The sequence below is a fragment of the Oncorhynchus kisutch genome, linkage group LG4 (assembly GCF_002021735.2).
Source record: "Oncorhynchus kisutch isolate 150728-3 linkage group LG4, Okis_V2, whole genome shotgun sequence".
Classification (NCBI taxonomy): Eukaryota; Metazoa; Chordata; class Actinopteri; order Salmoniformes; family Salmonidae; genus Oncorhynchus; species Oncorhynchus kisutch.
In genome coordinates this window covers 79,507,585-79,528,096 of record NC_034177.2, presented here as the reverse complement: position 1 = coordinate 79,528,096, position 20,512 = coordinate 79,507,585, and the positions used below count along the sequence as shown (strand labels likewise).

Here is a 20,512-nt window from a genome sequence, read left to right as displayed (position 1 = left end):
AAAAGCAGTGGGGGACACAGCTGAGTTTAATTACATTATTTCATCACTAGTGCAAAGCAAGTTCCTATCCAACACATTATACACATAATGTGTGTGTCTCAACGCAGACCACAACTTGACTTTAAGTGTAGTCAGATCCATGCATGCTTAAAAACCAGGGCCATAGCGTATTGACAGCCTCTCGACAGAGCATAGATTTACGCACACGCAAACTTCACCACACCACACACACAGATACCAGAGAGTTAGTTATTCCCCACTCTCTGACCCACCTAATTGAGAACGGCTGTGGCTGGCTCTTGCTCTGTGTGTGTGTGTGTGTGTGTGTGTGTGTGTGTGTGTGTGTGTGTGTGTGTGTGTGTTCCAGTGTATAAGGACAGAGAGAACAGCCATAGGCTAACTCTGTCCAGCAGTTGGCCCCCTGAAATATGACCCTCACCCACTCCTCTCCTCTCCATGCCAAGAGGCAGAGCACAAGTGGGCTTAATGTGAGGAGTGTGTGTGTGTGTATGCGTCTTAGGGAGGGAGGGAAAGAGAGGGATTGAGACAGAGGGAGATAGAGTCCAAGATAGAGAAAAAGATTGAAGACCTAGTGGTGTAAGAGTGAACCAGAGTGTAAACAAACAGCAGAGAGAGGTCTAGAGAAGCATAGAGGGGTACCATATTAACAGCTGCACGTGTGTCCTGGGTTATATCTGTCTGTGTGTGTGCATCCGTGCGGTAGGGAGGCAGCGGTAGCTTCGAGGTTAGAGAGGGTTGCCGGTTTGAGCCCCTGTACACTACCTACCGCCATTGTGCCTGTGAGCAAGGCACTTTACCTCTAAGTGCCGCAGCCGCTCTGCTACAGCTCACGTGCTGCTCCCAGCCTGTGATGGGTGTGTCAGGTGAGGGCCAAAAATACACGATATCTGTAAAAATGGACCAATAATGCAACTTTGTAGTGTTGTCTATCTGTCTGTCAGGCAGATCTGTCTGTCAGTTACTGTCTCTCTCTCGGTTGAGGAGTGTCAGCCATCGTGAAGCTGCCATCACCTCTTTCGGCTCTAGTTTACAGATCCGATGACATGTTTGAAATGTGGTGAAGTGGTGGTGACTGGGAGGGAGAGAGAAAGAAGGAGAGAGCATGAGGGAGAGAGTGTGTGTGTGAGAGAGCGAGTGTGTGAGAGAGGCAGAGAGAAACCTGCTGCACTCTATCAACTGTGAATAGATTCTCATGGCTTGGCATTCACTGTTGGTTGTGACTCTTCTCAACACTATAGAAACACTGTCCTCCCGAGTGGCACAGCGGTCCAAGGCACTGCATCGCAGCACTAGCGGTGTCACTACAGATCCGGGCTCCATTACCGGTCTGTGTCGCAGCCGGCTGCGACCGGGAGACACATGAGGCGGCGCACAATTGGCCCAGCGTCGTTAGGGTTTCCCCGGGAAGGGATGTCCTTGTCCCATCGCGCTCTAGCGACTCCTGTGGCAGGCCTGGCGCAGTGCACGCTGACACGGTCGCCAGGTATACTGTGTTTCCTCTGACACATTGGTGCGGCTGGCTTCTGGGTTAAGTGAGCAGTGTGTGAAGGAGCAGTGCGGCTTGGCAGGGTCGTGTTTCGGAGGATGCACGGCTCTTGACCTTCGTCACCTCTCCCGTTGCAGCGATGGGACAAGACTGGAACTACCAATTGGATATCATGAAAAGGGGGTGAAATTTCAACATTTCCAACTGGTCCTTGGCTTTGCTTCCCATTTCACACTTTGGATAAATACTTTCCTTGGACTGTCTTTTTCCTTCTGTCAGTTGATAAGTACACTTCACTAGACCTGAGGTAATGTCAGGTGTGAGTGAGATACACAGAGACAGAAAACACTTCTTTCTGAAGTTACAGTTTACTTTGTCACGTACTGAAGGCACTGCACCGGATCATTTTCATTTATTTTACTTTTTTATTCAACCTTTAAATAAATAGATTATTCTCATTGTATCTCAATCTCTTTTACAAGGGAGACCTGTTATTACTAGCATTTACACTACATTCATTTGTAAATGCTAGTATTAAATGAAAGTGAAGTAATCACAGTGTTGTAATCACAGTGTTGACAGTGTTCATCGTTGTAATCACAGTGTTGACAGTGTTCATCGTTGTAATCACAGTGTTGACAGTGTTCATCGTTGTAATCAGTGTTGACAGTATTCATCGTTGTAATCACAGTGTTGACAGTGTTCATCGTTGTAATCAGTGTTGACAGTATTCATCGTTGTAATCACAGTGTTGACAGTGTTCATCGTTGTAATCACAGTGTTGACAGTGTTCATTGTAATCACAGTGTTGACAGTGTTCATCGTTGTAATCACAGTGTTGACAGTATTCATCGTTGTGATCACAGGGTTGACAGTATTCATCGTTGTAATCACAGGGTTGACAGTATTCATCGTTGTAATCACAATGTTGACAGTATTCATTGTTGTAGTTGTAGCCACAGTGATGACAGTGTTGAGTATTGTAGTAGTAGTCAGTGTTGCCAGTATTGGGTCTTGTAGTTATCGTCAGTGTTGTCAGTATTGAGTCTTGTAGTTGTTGGCAGTATTGAGTCATGTAGTTGTAGTCAATGTTGTCAGTATTGAGTCTTGTAGTTGTAGTCAGTGTTGCCAGTATTGGGTCTTGTAGTTGTAGTCAGTGTTGGCAGTATTGAGTCTTGGAGTTGTTGGCAGTATTGAGTCATGTAGTTGTAGTCAGTGTTGGCAGTAATGCGTCTTGTAGTCAGTGTTGGCAGTATTGAGTCTTGTAGTTGTAGTCAGTGTTGGCAGTATTGAGTCTTGTAGTTGTAGTCATTGTTGGCAGTATTGAGTCTAGTAGTTGTACTTAGTGTTGGCAGTACTGAGTCTAGTAGTTGTACTCAGTGTTGGCAGTATTGAGTCTTGTAGTTGTACTCAGTGTTGGCAGTATTGAGTCTTGTAGTTGTACTCAGTGTTGGCAGTATTGACTCTAGTAGTTGTACTCAGTGTTGGCAGTATTGACTCTAGTAGTTGTACTCAGTGTTGGCAGTATTGACTCTAGTAGTTGTACTCAGTGTTGGCAGTATTGACTCTAGTAGTTGTACTCAGTGTTGGCAGTATTGACTCTAGTAGTTGTACTCAGTGTTGGCAGTATTGACTCTAGTAGTTGTACTCAGTGTTGGCAGTATTGAGTCTTGTAGTTGTACTCAGTGTTGGCAGTATTGAGTCTTGTAGTTGTACTCAGTGTTGGCAGTATTGACTCTAGTAGTTGTACTCAGTGTTGGCAGTATTGAGTCTTGTAGTTGTACTCAGTGTTGGCAGTATTGACTCTAGTAGTTGTACTCAGTGTTGGCAGTATTGACTCTAGTAGTTGTACTCAGTGTTGGCAGTATTGAGTCTTGTAGTTGTACTCAGTGTTGGCAGTATTGCCTCTAGTAGTTGTACTCAGTGTTGGCAGTATTGAGTCTTGTAGTTGTACTCAGTGTTGGCAGTATTGACTCTAGTGGTTGTACTCAGTGTTGGCAGTATTGAGTCTTGTAGTTGTACTCAGTGTTGGCAGTATTGACTCTAGTAGTTGTACTCAGTGTTGGCAGTATTGAGTCTTGTAGTTGTACTCAGTGTTGGCAGTATTGACTCTAGTAGTTGTACTCAGTGTTGGCAGTATTGAGTCTTGTAGTTGTACTCAGTGTTGGCAGTATTGACTCTAGTAGTTGTACTCAGTGTTGGCAGTATTGACTCTAGTAGTTGTACTCAGTGTTGGCAGTATTGAGTCTTGTAGTTGTACTCAGTGTTGGCAGTATTGACTCTAGTAGTTGTACTCAGTGTTGGCAGTATTGAGTCTTGTAGTTGTACTCAGTGTTGGCAGTATTGACTCTAGTGGTTGTACTCAGTGTTGGCAGTATTGAGTCTTGTAGTTGTACTCAGTGTTGGCAGTATTGACTCTAGTAGTTGTACTCAGTGTTGGCAGTATTGAGTCTTGTAGTTGTACTCAGTGTTGGCAGTATTGACTCTAGTAGTTGTACTCAGTGTTGGCAGTATTGACTCTAGTAGTTGTACTCAGTGTTGGCAGTAGTGAGTCTTGTAGTTGTACTCAGTGTTGGCAGTATTGACTCTAGTAGTTGTACTCAGTGTTGGCAGTATTGAGTCTTGTAGTTGTACTCAGTGTTGGCAGTATTGACTCTAGTAGTTGTACTCAGTGTTGGCAGTATTGAGTCTTGTAGTTGTACTCAGTGTTGGCAGTATTGACTCTAGTAGTTGTACTCAGTGTTGGCAGTGAGAAGACACGGTGTTGTGGCAGTGAAATGGGAAGCCAATGTTTATGTTCTTTAGGTTACCATGGTTATCTCTCATCGTAACCTTACCCTGTACCCGTGTCTTCGCTGTGTGTGGGTGTGTATTCGATTTACACGTGTGTGTGTATGTTCACTCCATGCACGTGTGTGTATTTTTGCTCTGTGTGGATGTGTGTTTGATCTGTGTGTGTGTATGTCAATGTTTGCCGTGTGAGTGTGTGTGTGTGTTCACCGTGAGGTCGGTGCAGCTGTAGGTCTCCAGAAGAGCTGTAAGGACTAGCCAATATTTTCATATTCTCTCTGCAGGCATTTCCGCACACTAACAATGGCCGCCCCCCAAGTGATGAAACTGAGAGGAAACCGCTTTTGTGAACAGCCACAACGGTTTTGGTGTGTGCACTTCTGACCTGAGATGACACACACACACACACTTCCTCTGTGGTCTCTGGTAGAGGAAGGATGTGTGTGCGGTGCTGTAACCCTGGCCATGATTCTCCAGGGTGTCTGGTCAGTAGAACTGTTAGGACAGTTTGAAATGTTGACACACATGGGTAGTTGTGGTTCATTCCTTTTGGGTCGCAGCTCTTGTTGTATGCTCAGTAAATCATTACCAAATGTTCAAATATTTTGATGTGATGGGTTACCTCTCGGGTGTTCAAACCGGTTAAGTTCTGCAGCGGAAAATGAGTGTTCCTTATTGGACAAGCCCAGGTAGACCGCTCGCCACTTGGGACTAAGGCACTGCTTCACTGCAGACCTAGGTTCGATCCCGGGCTGTATCACCACCGGCCATGATCGGGAGTCCCATAGGGCGGCGCACAATTGGCCCAGCATCGTCCGGGTTAGGGGAGGGTTTGGCCAAGGGGGATTTATAAGTAGGCTGTCCTTGTAAATAAGAATTTGTTCTTTACTGACTTGCCTAGTTAAATAAAGTAAGTAAATAAATACATGTAAATACTCCCTCCCTGTTTCAGTGGTTTTCTTCTGTTTGCTGTCTAATGAACGGAACCAGAAGAGTTAGAACGTTGTGCCGCTGAAAGTCAGTCTTCCTCTTCCTGTGGGTTGGCAGCCAGGCCTTCTTTCACTGTACCAAATGATAGCCTATCCCCTACTCTCTGTTTATTATCTAGTCACTTTAACTCTACCTACATGTACATATTACCTCAATTACCTCGACTAACCGGTGCCCCCGCACGTTGACTCTGTACTGGTCCGGTACCCCCCTGTATATAGTCTCGCTATTGTTATTTTACTGCTGCTCTTTAATTACTTGTTACTTTTATTTTCAATTTTTTATTTAACACTTATTTTTCTTATAACTTCTTAAAAGCATTGTTGGTTAAGGGCTTGTAAGTAAGCATTTCACAGTAAGGTCTACACCTGTTGTATTTAGCACATAAAGTTTGATTTGATTCACGAGTTGCACGTCGTGTCACGCCATTGTTATGAACGTTCTCTTGAAGACTTGTACCTGAATGTTCTACTCAATGCAGTCTCAATGGGCGCTGATGAAGATTTAGTCAAAAGTGCGTTATGGTGGTTTGGAATACATGTACATACCTAAAGGAGGAAAAACAGGTCGATTCTCGTATCTCGCAAAGAGTCCTGGGATAGATCAAAAGCTGTTCAGCTACAATGTGCTGTCTGTAGTTCCAAAACATCACCTAGGTGGGTCATTCCTACTCTGTGGTGCCATTTCTGTCTTCAGGAAATGTCACTTTTTATTTAGTGTAAAATAGAATAAAATGTCCATTGCAAAATGCTCTAAATATAAGGCCAGGTGTCCTTTACCTTAAAAACACATATTTGGATCAAGCATTTCGCTATACCCACAATAACATCTGCTAAACACGTGTATGTGACCAATCAAATTTGATTTCTATTTTGAAATTACATTTTTTGCATTTTCAGCGGATGTTGGCGTTTTTGCCACGTCCCAGGGAGTTGTTCATCAATTTCTAAGGAAAATATAAGCCATAAAATAATTTAATATTTAAAATCTTCATTTTATAGTAGTTGTTAGTCTCTTTCATCAACGTTTTTTTGTTATGGTATTTATTACTGTAGTATTTAACATTTTCTGTGTGTCCCTGATATCACTTTCCACCCTCTTCATTTGTAGTAATTCTCCTTTAAGAAAACTGTCCCTTTCCACAATGACGTCACTTTCAGGAAGTATCATCATATTTTGGGGTGGGGAAACAATAGTACAAAGCTAAATAAATATAAACACCCTGTTTTATCTATTTTTCCATGTTTCATTATGCATGTTTCATTATGCATGTTTCATTATGCTTGTTTATATAGAAAATGTATCCAATTTCTAAATGTTAAAATAATTTAAACTTCTATATGAAATGTTTCTTTCAGTGTTTACCATTATGCTAGTTTAATCTCAATCACCTATAGAGCTATGGTTCATTTAGGCTGTTAGGATTAAGCTATAACTGTATGGGATTTTGCACCTAGCAGGGAACTAAGTAAGTGCCTGAGCTTGACCTATATGTTTTTCTGAAAGTCAAACATGTACTTTTTCTGACCAAATACTAAACAAATGAAAAATATACATTTCCCCCAAAGGTTATGAGGTCCAAAAGGCACTGGATTGTAGGAAAGACCCAGATGACATGGCCTAATGAAACCCTGTTCATCCTTAAAGCAAGCTGAATTCAAAATATCTGTTAATAATATTAACGTTTTTGGTGAAGAATTGTGAGTTGCACCATTTCACATCTAGCTAAGAGGTTGTGTGCTTGAATGAGCAGTATTTCTGAAGATTGACAATAATTTCTTTGTTATATATATATTTTTATTTAACCTTTATTTAACTTGGCAAGTCAGTTAAGAACACATTTTTATTTACAATGACGGCCTACTCCGGCCAAACCTGGAGGGCGCTGGGTCAATTGTGCGCCGCCCTATGAGACTCCCAATCACGGCCGGATATGAGGCAGCCTGGATTCGAACCAGGGACTGCAGTGACTGCACTGAGATGCAATGCCTTAGACTGCTGCGTCACTCGGGAGCCGAAATGTGCATGAAAGCTAGCTTAAATTTGTCCAACATTAGCTTCCTGAGCCAGTCACATTTCATAAGAAATGAAGCTGCCAACCAACCAGCAACTTACATTACCTAGTGCTGCACACGCAATGGTGAATCAAATTCTCTTAGGCTGAATGCTTCAAACAAAAGCTAGTTAGCTACTGTAGTAGCTAACATTATAATGAGTTTTCATGAAGCTACTGATCTGTCGCGATCCCCGTCCCGAGTCAGTTGCAGTGCTCAGTTGACCCAACGTTACTGATGTGCTTGCAAATTATTTTCACAGGAGCTAGCCGCTGTTTTGTTTTTATTTTCTCACAATTGCTCTCTCTCTCTGACACACACACACACACACACACACACACACACACACACACACACACACACACACACACACACACACACACACACACACACACACACACACACACACTGTATACACTAGGCGTACATCCTGCTGACAAATAACAAGCAGATTTTGTACTGCCCTGTTGACATAAAACAAAAGCAGGTTAAGTGATGTATACTGAACAAAAATATAAACGATTTTACTGAGTTACAGTTCATATAATGAAATCAGTCAATTGAAATAAATTACTTAGGCCCTGGGCAACGGGCCTGGGAGGGTATAGGCCCACACACTGGGGAGCCAGGCCCAGCCAATCAGAATGAGTTTTTCCCCACAAAAGGGATTTATTACAGACATAATTACTCCTCAGTTTCATCAACTGTCCGGGTGGCTGGTCTCAGATGTGGGCTGGCATGGTTACACATGGTCTGCGGTTTTGAGGCCGGTTGGACGTACTGCCAAAATTCTCTAAAACAATGTTGGAGGTGGCTTATGGTAGAGAGTTGAACATTAAGTTCTCTGGCAGCAGCTCTGGTGGACATTCCTGCAGTCAGCATGCCAATTGCACGTTCCCTCAACTTCAGACATCTGTGGCATTGTATTGTGTGACAAAACTGCACATTTTAGAGTGGCCTTTTGCTGTCCCAGGTACAAGGTGCACATGTGTAATGATCATGCTGTTTAATCAGCTTCTTGATATGCCACGCCCGTCAGGTGGATGGATTATCTTGGCATAGGAGAAATGCTCACTAACAGGAATGTAAACAAATTATGCACAACAATTGAGAGAAATTACCTTTTTGTGCTTATGGAAAATATATTGGATCTTTTATTTCAGGTCATGAAACATGGGACCAACACTTTTTGTTCAGTATACATCATTGCAATAATAAGTTGGCCAGCTATTCTGTCTATTTCATAGAGATTTCATGAGAGCGCAGTGATATCGTAAATAAGAAACAGATGCTCTGGAATATTCAAATTTGAATATGAGTTCCACGTCCTACAAGGCAAATTGGTTCAGGGAAAAGCGTTGCGTAGGAGTGACGCAATCTGCCGTGGAGAGCAATGGAGAGCACCAGATTTTAGCGAGCTAACACTAGCAGGCATTTTGACTACCAGATTTTAGCGAGCTAACACTAGCAGGCATTTTGACTACCAGATTTTAGCGAGCTAACACTAGCAGGCATTTTGACTACCAGATTTTAGCGAGCTAACACTAGCAGGCATTTTGACTACCAGATTTTAGCGAGCTAACACTAGCAGGCATTTTGACTACCAGATTTTAGCGAGCTAACACTAGCAGGCATTTTGACTACCAGATTTTAGCGAGCTAACACTAGCAGGCATTTTGACTACCAGATTTTAGCGAGCTAACACTAGCAGGCATTTTGACTACCAGATTTTAGCGAGCTAACACTAGCAGGCATTTTGACTACCAGATTTTAGCGAGCTAACACTAGCAGGTATTTTGACTACCAGAATTTAGCGAGCTAACACTAGCAGGTATTTTGACTTTCCTAGCTAAAGGAAACATTGCTATCTGTCTAAAGGACATTTGAATGATGACAGTTGTTTCTTGCAAATTATTTGCATACTTTAGCAATGTCGTCATATTTCAAAGCAACTGCAGTGTAATTCAGACGAAATAATCATTAACCCCCATTAAGAAACACTTGACTTTCAAGAGCCGCTATGGCTGAGACGTCTTTAAATAGTTCATAACAATTGCGTGACGTGACCGAGTGATGGAGGTGTGCCGTGCAACTATAAATATATTGCTCTACTTTTGACCGGAGCACTTTGGGCCCTGGTTAAACGTAGTGCACTATGGAGGGAATAGGGTGGCATTTTGGCACTCCTATCATACATGCTCAGACCCATAAACAGAGCTCTGGCCCGAGTGAGTGAGTGAGTGAGTGAACACCGAACTACATCTGCCTGTGCATTGCTCCATGTTGTGTCATTCTGCTGCATTGTTTCCCTTCTAACACTTATACTGTGGTTTTGTTTCTGCAGAAGGGCCCAGGGCATCAAGGCTACTGATACAACATCATCTAGGGCCTGCAGACACCTAGTCTGGTTAAACAAGACTGAACGCTGCACAGCTCACTATTGTTTGTTTCACGTCGGCCTCCTGAGTGGTGCAGTGGTCTAAGGCACGGCATCACAGTGATAGCTGTGCCACTAGAGATTCTGGGTTCGGGTCCAGGCTCGGTCGCAGCCGGCCGTGACCTGGAGACCCCCGGGGCGGTGCGTAATTGGCCCAGCATCGTCTGGGTTAGGGGAGGGTTTGTCCGGCAGGGATGTCCTTGTCTTGACTCCTGTGGTGAGCCGGGTGCAGTGTATGCTGTCACTGTCACCAGGTCCACGTTGTTTCCTCCAACACATTGGTGCGTCTGGCTTCCGGGTTAAGCGGAAGCCAGCTGGGTTAACCAATTGGATACCACAGAATTGTGGAGAAAAAGGGGTAAAAGTAAAACCAATATGAACCAAGTATTTTCACGTCAGTCTGGTTCAACCAGGATAGCAGACACCAACTATTGAAATCAACAGCTTGCAGTTTGGAGGCAATAGATTTGGCAGCTGAGACATGGAGTTAGTCAGAGTTGGGGAAGGGGGCTACTTTGTGGTCTTGCTGGCTCACAGACTGACTGGCTAGCATATTGACTAGCTGACTGACTGGACTGGCTGACTAGTGCTAGGACACTAGGGGTCTTTTTTTTGAGAGGTCTTGTGAGCCACAGCACTGGGCCAAATTAAGTCATCACTCTTTATATGAATCATCTACCTACATTCTTCAGTTACAGTGAGTGAGTGATTGCATTAGTGAAGTATACATGTATTTGGTGAGGCAACTATAGTCATCTCATACATCTGAAAGGCTGGTATTTCAGAAAAATACAAGCCCTCAAATCATAATAGATTGTTTTAAACAAACCACGTTAAAAGTCGTGATTGAAGCCGATATGGCCTCTCTTTCTATTGTGTCTGGTGCCTCTCCCATTCACTCTACACTGAAACGGAAATAGACTGAGCAGTTCCCAGTGGAGTGCTAAGACAATGACACCATACAGACAGCCCGCTGTGCTGCAGCTGAAAGTACTTGAGATTCACAATGGAAGACTTGCATATACATTTAGCAGTTTGTTTTTTGTTGTTGTTTTGTTTTTACATCTCTCTCTCTCTCCATCCATCTCTCTCTCTCTCCATCCATCTCTCTCTCTCTCCATCCATCTCTCTCTCTCTCCATCCATCTCTCTCTCTCTCCAGCCATCTCTCTCTCTCCATCCATCTCTCTCTCTCCAGCCATCTCTCTCTCTCCATCCATCTCTCTCTCTCTCCAGCCATCTCTCTCTCTCTCCATCCATCTCTCTCTCTCTCCAGCCATCTCTCTCTCTCTCCATCCATCTCTCTCTCTCTCTCTCCATCCATCTCTCTCTCTCTCTCTCTCCATCCATCTCTCCATCCATCTCTCTCTCCATCCATCTCTCTCCATCATCTCTCTCCATCCATCTCTCTCCATCCATCTCTCTCTCTCCATCCATCTCTCTCTCCATCTCTCTCTCTCTCCATCCATCTCTCTCCATCCATCTCTCCATCCATCTCTCTCCATCCATCTCTCTCCATCCATCTCTCTCTCTCTCTCCATCCATCTCTCTCTCTCTCCATCCATCTCTCTCTCTCTCTCTCCATCCATCTCTCTCTGTCTCCATCCATCTCTCTCTCTCTCTCCATCCATCTCTCTCTCTCTCTCCATCCATCTCTCTCTCTCTCCATCCATCTCTCTCTCCATCCATCTCTCTCTCTCTCCATCCATCTCTCTCTCTCCATCCATCTCTCTCTCCATCCATCCATCTCTCTCTCCATCCATCTCTCTCTCTCTCCATCCATCTCTCTCTCTCTCCATCCATCTCTCTCTCTCTCCATCCATCTCTCTCTCTCTCCATCCATCTCTCTCCATCCATCTCTCTCTCTCTCCATCCATCTCTCTCTCTCTCTCTCTCTCCATCTCTCTCTCTCCATCCATCTCTCTCTCTCTCCATCCATCTCTCTCTCTCTCCATCCATCTCTCTCTCTCTCCATCCATCTCTCTCTCTCTCCATCCATCTCTCTCTCTCTCCATCCATCTCTCTCTCTCTCCATCCATCTCTCTCTCTCCATCCATCTCTCTCTCTCTCCATCCATCTCTCTCTCTCTCCATCCATCTCTCTCTCTCTCCATCCATCTCTCTCTCTCTCCATCCATCTCTCTCTCTCTCCATCCATCTCTCTCTCTCTCTCCATCCATCTCTCTCTCTCTCCATCCATCTCTCTCTCTCTCCATCCATCTCTCTCGCATTCTCATCCTCCCAACAAGCCTCTCCTCTCTCTTACCTCTCATCCTCCCAACAAGCCTCCCTCCTCTCTCTTACCTTCTCATCCTCCCAACAAGCCTCCCTCCTCTCTCTTACCTTCTCATCCTCCCAACAAGCCTCCCTCCTCTCTCTCACCTTCTCATCCTCCCTACATGCCTCCCTCCTCTCTCTTGCCTTCTCATCCTCCCTACATGCCTCCCTCCTTCTCTCTCTCTCTCGCCATCTCTCTCTCGCCATCCATCCATCCCCCTATCTCTCTCTCTCTCTCTCTCCCTCCCTTACTCCCTCTCTATCTTTGTAGTCTAATGTCTTGGTGCTATGATTACTAAACACACACACAGTCATCTCTATATATTCATCTCTATTTCATCTCTAATTAGAAGCTAGGGGAATTCAAAGGGAGTTGATATTGAAGTAGCTAATGTTTATAAACTCAAACTAAAATGATGAATGTTGAAGAGAAATCGTTCTTCGTCAAAACGTTCAATCATGTTTTTGTCTCATATTTGGTGACTATTAGTCATTTGCTGTCCTTTGCTGTCAGGAACTGGACAGTAGTAATGATGGTTTTGGGATGGGAGAGGTTTGAGGCTTCTTTTGTCTAGCCATGTCTCGGCAGCTGATCCAGTCTGTGATTGGCTGAGAACAAAAACCAGTGGGACTTGGGAACTGGAGGACCAGGGTTGTGTTTCCCAGCTCTAGCCTTGGGCCAGAAGCCTCTCTGTACTGTAACTACACCCATATCCAGTTTCCACGAGTCTCTCTCTAAGTTCTGTACTCAAGTCAGCCATCTCGATGAGATCAGATGAGTCGTCTCCAGCGCGTCACATGACAATAACATTTGTCATTTAACACAGATTTTTATATATATAGTTGAAGTCAGAAGTTTACATACACCTTAGCCAAATACATTTAAACACCGTTTTTCACAATTCCTGACATTAAATCCTAGAAAAAAATTCCCTGTATTAGGTCAGTTGGGATCACCATTTTATTTTAAGAATGTGAAATGTCAGAATAACAGTGGAGAGAATGATTTATTTAAACCTTTATTTATTTCATCATGTTCCCAGTGGGTCAGAAGATCCACTCAATTAGTATTTGGCAGCATTTTCTTTAAATTGTTTAACTTGGGTCAAATGTTTCGGGTAGCCTTCCACAAGCTTCCCACAATAAGTTGGGTGAATTTTGGCCCATTCCTCCTGACAGAGCTGGTGTAACTGAGTCAGGTTTGTAGGCCTCCTTGCTCACACACGCTTTTTCATTTCTTCCCACAAAATTTCTATAGGATTGAGGTCAGGGCGTTGTGATGGCCACTCCAGTACCTTGACTTTGTTGCTCTTAAACCATTTTTCCACAACTTTGGAAGTATGCTTGAGGTCATTGTTCATTTGGAAGACCCATTTGCGACCAAGCTTTAACTTCCTGACTGATGTCTTGAGATGTTGCTCCAATATATCCACATCATTTTTGTTCCTCATGAAGCCATCTATTTTGTGAAGTGCACCAGTCCCTCCTGCAGCAAAGCACCCACACAACATGATTCTGCCACCCCCATGCTTCACGGTTGGGAGTGTGTTCTTCAGCTTGTAAGCCTCCCCCTTTACCCTCCAAACATAACGATGGTCATTATGGCCAAACAGTTCTATTTTTATTTCATCAGACCAGAGGACATTTCTCCAAAAATATTTTTTACGATTTTTGTCCCCATGTGCAGTTGCAAACCGTAGTCTGGCTTTTTTATGGCGGTTTTGGAACAGTGGCTTCTTCCTTGCTGAGCGGCCTTTCAGGTTATGTGGATTAGATAATTTTGTACCTGTTTCCTCCAGCATCTTCACAAGATCCTTTTGCTGTTGTTCTGGGATTGATTTGCACTTTTCACTCCAACGTACGTTCATCTCTAGGAGACAGAACGCGTCTCCTTCCTGAGCGGTATGACGGCTGGGTGGTCCCATGGTGTTTATTCTTGCGCACTATTGTTTGTACAGATGAACGTGGTACCTTCAGGCGTTTGGAAATTGCTCCCAAGGATGAACCAGACTTCTGGTCTCCAATTTTCTTTCTGAGGTCTTGGCTGTTTTCTTTTGATTTTCCCATGATGTCAAGCAAAGAGGCACTGAGTTTGAAGGTAGGCCTTGAAACACATCCACAGTTACACCTCCATCTGACTCAAATTATGTCAATTAGCCTATCAGAAGCTTCTAAAGCCATGACACCATTTTCTGGAATTTTCCAAGCTGTTTAAAGGCACAGTCAACTTAGTGTATGTAAACTTCTGACCAACTGGAATTGTGATACAGTGAAATAATCTGTCTGTAAACAATTTTTGGAAAAATGACTTGTCCATGCACAAAGTAGATGTTCTAACCAACTTGCCAAAATTATAGTTTTTTTAACAAGAAATTTGTGGAGTGGTTGAAAAACTAGTTTTAATGACTCCAACCTAAGTGTATGTAAACTTCCGACTTCAACCGTACATATTTTTGACATTTTTTTTTGTTATCAATTTGTAGTTGTTCTTGTTCGTCTTTTGGAGGATGATATGTTACTACTAACCCATACCGGCCATCCACAGCTTCTGACCAACTGGAATTGTGATACAGTGAAATAATCTGTCTGTAAACAATTTTTGGAAAAATGACTTGTCCATGCACAAAGTAGATGTTCTAACCAACTTGCCAAAATTATAGTTTTTTTTAACAAGAAATTTGTGGAGTGGTTGAAAAACTAGTTTTAATGACTCCAACCTAAGTGTATGTAAACTTCCGACTTCAACTGTACATATTTTGGAATTTTTGTTATCAATTTGTAGTTGTTCTTGTTCGTCTTTTGGAGGATGATATGTTACTACTAACCCATACCGGCCATCCACAGTGAATGATGGTAAAGAAGCCTATACTTGCCAGTCTGTTTCAGCTCTCTCAGCAACTCCCATTGAATTGTCATGCCAAACATGTTTGCAGGAGAGCAGTAGCAGACCCAGACTGTCACCCAGGCTTTGTTGCTCATGTGTAGTGTAGCACATTTCTGGTAACTTTCCCCAAATTCCCCAGTTTTCCAGAAATCCTGGTTGGAGGATTATGGGGTTCCTGCTTATAACCTCCTGATTCCGGGAATTTTCCAACTCGGGATTTCTGGAATTTTGGGAAGGTTACTGGATTTTTTTTTTACCCTTCTCATGGACAAAACATAATATTTTCTAGATGTTTTGTACTGAGTGGTCCTAATATGTTTGGTGTTTCTGTTCTTCATTCCAGGCATGTTCTATGATTGATGAGGAAGTAGCGAAGGCTTTGGTTAATAGGAAACACAAGAACCTCCCTCTCCGCTGGTAAGACATGGTGATTTACGAGCCCTCTATCCTCATCATGCACAACATCTGCTCTCACAGACAGACACACTCTGGCTGCATCCCAAATGGCCCTCTATTCCCTGTTTATTGCACTTCTTTTGCCCAGGGCCCAGGTAGACTCGTGCCATTTGGGACGCTGACCCCTTTCTTTGCATGTTTTATAGACAAGAGGTCTCTACAATGACATTGATCTGGTTGTGATCTAGATGGATGGATATGCAGGCAGTACTGTTGTTTATATATTTGTCACAGACCTTGCAGATTGGGTTTGAGGAACAAGAGAGAAATAGCAGACCGGTTTTGTTCTAGACCAGGGTTTCCAAAACTGGGTCCTAGGGCCCACCCTGGGTGCACATTAGTTTTTTACCCTAGCACCACACAGCTGATTCAAGTAACCAACTCATCATTAAGCTTTGATTATTTGAATCAGTTGTGTAGTGCTAGGACACTAGGGGAACCCTGTTCTAGAGAAAAATCATTGACTGGTTTTGGTCTTCTACACTGAACAAAAATATAAACGCAACATGTAAAGTGTTGGTCCCATGTTTCATGAACTGAAATAAAATATCCCAGAAATGTTCCATATGCACAAAAAGCTTGTAGTGAGCATTTCTTCTTTGCCAAGATAATCCATCCACCTGGCAAGAAGTTGATTAAACAGCATGATCGTTACACATGTGCACCTTGTGCCTGGGACAATAAAAGACCACTCTAAAATGTGCAGTTTTGTCTCACAACACAATGCTACAGAAGGGAGTTTGCAATTGGCATGCTGACTGCAGGAATGTGCACCAGAGTTGTTGCCAGGGAATTGAATGTTCATTTCTCTACCAAAAGCCGCCTCCAACATCGTTTTAAAGAATTTGGCAGTACATCCAACCGTCTTCGCAACCGCAGACCCATGTGTATGGCGTTATGTGGGTGAGCGGTTTGCTGATAACAACATTGTGAAAAGTGTCCCATGGTGGCAGTGAGGTTATGGTATGGACAGGCATAAGCTACGGACAACAAACACAATTGCATTTTATCAATGGCAATTTGAATGCACAGAGATACCGTGACGAGATCCTGAGGACCATTGTCGTTCCATTCATCTGCCGTCATCACCTAATGTTTCAGCATAATGCACGGCCCCATGTCGCAAGGATCTGTACACAATTCCTGAAAGCTGGAAATGTCCCATGTTCTTCCATGGCGTGCGTACTCACCAGACCTGTCACCCATTGAGCATGTTTGGGATGCTCTGGATCGACGTGTACAACAGTGTGTTCCAGTTTCCGTAAATATCCAGCAACTTCACACAGCCATTGAAGAGGAGCCTGACAGCATTCCACAGGCCACAGTCAACAGCCTGATCAACTCTTATTTATTTAACCTTTATTTAACCAGGAAGGGCTCATTGAGATTAAAATCTCTTTTTCAAGAGCGCCCTGGCCAAGATGGGCAGCACCAAGTCATTACAAAAAAATTACAGACAGACAACATGAAAAACTACAAGTACTACATAGAAGTACTCCTATGTGAAGGAGATGTGTCACGCTGCATGAGGCAAATGGTGGTCACACCAGGCACTGGTTTTCTGATCCAGATGCATATCTGTATTCCTAGTCATTTGAAACCCATAGATTAGGGCCTAAGGAATTTATTTAAATTGACTGATTTCCTTATATGAATTGGAACTTGGTAAAATCGTTGAAATTGTTGCATGTTGCGTTTATATTTTTGTTCAGTATAGAATCTAGAGCAATGAGACCTGTCATAGAACATACAGCCTGGTTTTTATTGTTGTAGATCTGTCAGAGAACATACAGACTGGTTTTTATTGTTGTAGACCTGTCAGAGAACATACAGCCTGGTTTTTATTGTTGTAGATCTGTCAGAGAACATACAGACTGGTTTTTATTGTGGTAGACCTGTCAGATAACATACAGCCTGGTTTTATAGTGTTGTAGACCTGTCAGAGAACATACAGACTGGTTTTTAGTGTTGTAGACCTGTCAGAGAACATACAGCCTGGTTTTTATTGTTGTAGACCTGTCAGAGAACATACAGCCTGGTTTTTATTCTTGTAGACCTGTCAGAGAACATACAGCCTGGTTTTTATTGTTGTAGACCTGTCAGAGAACATACAGACTGGTTTTTAGTGTTGTAGACCTGTCAGAAGACATGCAGACTGGTTTTTAGTGTTGTAGACCTGTCAGAAGATATGCAGACTGGGTTTTAGTGTTGTAGACCTGTCAGAAGATATGCAGACTGGTTTTTAGTGTTGTAGACCTGTCAGAAGATATGCAGACTGGTTTTTAGTGTTGTAGACCTGTCAGAAGATATGCAGACTGGTTTTTAGTGTTGTAGACCTGTCAGAAGACATGCAGACTGGTTTTTAGTGTTGTAGACCTGTCAGAAGATATGCAGACTGGTTTTTAGTGTTGTAGACCTGTCAGAGAACATGCAGACTGGTTTTTAGTGTTGTAGACCTGTCAGAAGATATGCAGACTGGTTTTTAGTGTTGTAGACCTGTCAGAGAACATGCAGACTGGTTTTTAGTGTTGTAGACCTGTCAGAAGACATGCAGACTGGTTTTGGTACTCTAGAGCAGTCAGAGAATGTGCATTAATGCTTCGCAATTTCACATGTTCACGTCTGCTCACATTTGCCATGTATTACGAGGTTTTTTATTTGACCTCAAACCCCCCTAAATGCATACTGAGTCAATTTCGATCTAATTTTTTGGTTGGTATTTGGGAGGGAGGGGGAGTATAATAGATGCAACCTGTGATGTGTGAGGGGAAAAGAAAGGAGAGAGGCTATACTGTAAGTCATGCATATCAGATTACGCATTTTCCCCCTGTTTTTATCATGGCCTTTAAGCAAAGGCACCACACACAATCTGGCCTGTGTGTGTGTGTGTTTGTATTTGTGCAGTCACATGAGCCAGGAGGGTTGCCGAGCTTTGGAATTCCTTGTCTGGTACTTCTTGATTCTTCAGAAACACACTGTGTGTGCGTGCGTATACTGTATGTGAAGATTGGATGTATTTCAGAACTTAAATGCTGGCCTTCTGCTCTGAAGAAACAGCTTGTTTCTGTTAGCAGCTATTGGCTACTGCTCCTTCCCTCACAGAGGGAAGCTAGTCACTGTATCTGTATGAATAACATTGTTTATGCATATTTTGATTCTTACAATTGAATCACAATGCCTCGATGCCATGTGTTATAAGTCTATCTCTCCAGTCATTTAGTATTGTGATGAATTGAGTGATAGTCAGTGATAATGTGTGATACACAGAGCAAACATTAAGATTGAGAGTCATGGTGCGCTCAATGCTTGTCACTGATTGGTAGGTCATTTCTGTGTCAAACTAAAATGATTGCTAGAGATTAAAAAGCAGAGTGTTCTGGTTATCCGACATGACTTCACGCAGCCTGCGGTTGCATAAGAGCTTTAAAGAGATGGAAAAGCAACGCCCTTTTCTACTTCAGTGTTTGGATGAGGTGTGAATGAATCCATGATCTTCTACATAGCCTCGACAACTGATATCAAAGTCGATCAGTTGTTATCAAAGTAAACCGGCTGATATGAAAGTCAATCAGATGTTCCTTAGTTCACGTCCCACCCAATCAGATGTTCCTTAGTTCAAGTCCCACCCAATCAGATTAATATGGTTGGGAATTAAAACCAAGGTAGATAGCTCATTCTGTCTCTGAGTAGTAACTGGCAGTGCTCACACCTGGTCAGTCAGTTGATATCAAAGTGCACCGTCTGATATGAAAAGCTAACAGGATAGCCAATCAGAACACGGGGGATGGTGCAGGTACTGTAGCCTACATGCGTAAGAGCCTTTGTATCCATGCTTGAAATAGGATATTGTTACGTCTGTAATGCTGTAACACTCCCCTTTAGCAAACACTGCGATCATGTTATCATGAATAAACACTAGTAATGGACATAGCCTTATCCTGGGACTATGTACAGGCTGTATACGCTAGATTATAGTGTGTGTGTGTGTGTCTGTCCATACATGTCTGTGTGTGTCTTGTCTGTAAGTGCAAATGTGAGTAATGGAGTCCTTCTTCACCCCTCTGCTGTGTGACTGAGGCCAGTACCACAGTGTACTTTCCCCTCAGGAGGGTGAGAGCCAGAGAGGAGGAGCTGGAGATAGCTGTGCCTGGGTCAGGATTACCACAGACGGGCCTCTCAATTCAATTCAGTTCAAGGGCTTTATTGGCACGGGAAACATATGTTAACATTACCAAAGCAAGTGAAGTAGATAATAAACAAAAGTGAAATAAACAATAACAATTAATAGTAAACGTTACACTCCAAAAGAATGAAGACATTTCCAATTTCATTATGTGCAAATAGTTAAAGTACAAAAGGGAAAATAAATCAACATAAATATGGGGTATATTTCCAACGGTGTTTGTTCTTCACTAGTTGCCCTTTTCTTGTGGTAACAGGTCACAACTCTTGCTGCTTTGATGGAACACTCTCACCCCTGGATGGAGGTGTGCTGTCCGACAACCTTTTATCCAGTTCACATCACATGCGTGATTAGTAGACTCCATTCAGTCAGACCAATGTGCTAATGTGTGAAGTTGATCATTGATTTGGAGCGAGGTCAGGTATTGCGTGTCACTCTGGAACAGTGTGTCATAATGGGGATCATTTCATTCCCAGAAACGCACAAACATACACACATTCACATACACACACACTTGTGCTGTATCTGGTGTTAATATGGAATGTCACAACCCTTACTATGGTGAAGGGGAAAGCAGCATCTGTACCCACACTGACTAAATAACACTAAATCACATTACTAAACATACAGTTAAGAGGATTATTTCTCATCTTCTTTTTTTTCATTGGTTGGACAAATCTGCAATCTAAAAAGTAAATACTTACATAATTTTTTTTACTGTCTCTCTGTCTACCATTTTCTATTTTCATTTTTCCAATCCAGATGATGGTAATTTTGAACTCTGACCTTTATGCTATGTGGATTGTGTTTTGTTGGGCTTTTACAAGATCATTATTTAGCCCATTCCTGTTATAATGAGCTCAGTGAAACCACACACACACACACACACCACACAGGATTGTTATTATATGTAGTATTTGTTTTCAATCTTTCTTT

At 42.9% G+C, this 20,512-nt stretch overlaps 1 protein-coding gene across 9 annotated transcripts in view; it reads left to right on the top strand.

The window, feature by feature from the left end:
* Nucleotides 1–20,512, top strand: part of LOC109878941 (zinc finger MIZ domain-containing protein 1) — a 237,877-nt gene that overhangs the window by 62,379 nt on the left and 154,986 nt on the right. For all 9 annotated transcript variants that reach the window (XM_031823739.1, XM_031823736.1, XM_031823742.1 and 6 more), the window contains one exon: nucleotides 15,281–15,354. The gene's annotated coding sequence lies outside the window, so the exon portion shown is untranslated. The remainder of the gene's footprint in view (nucleotides 1–15,280; nucleotides 15,355–20,512) is intronic.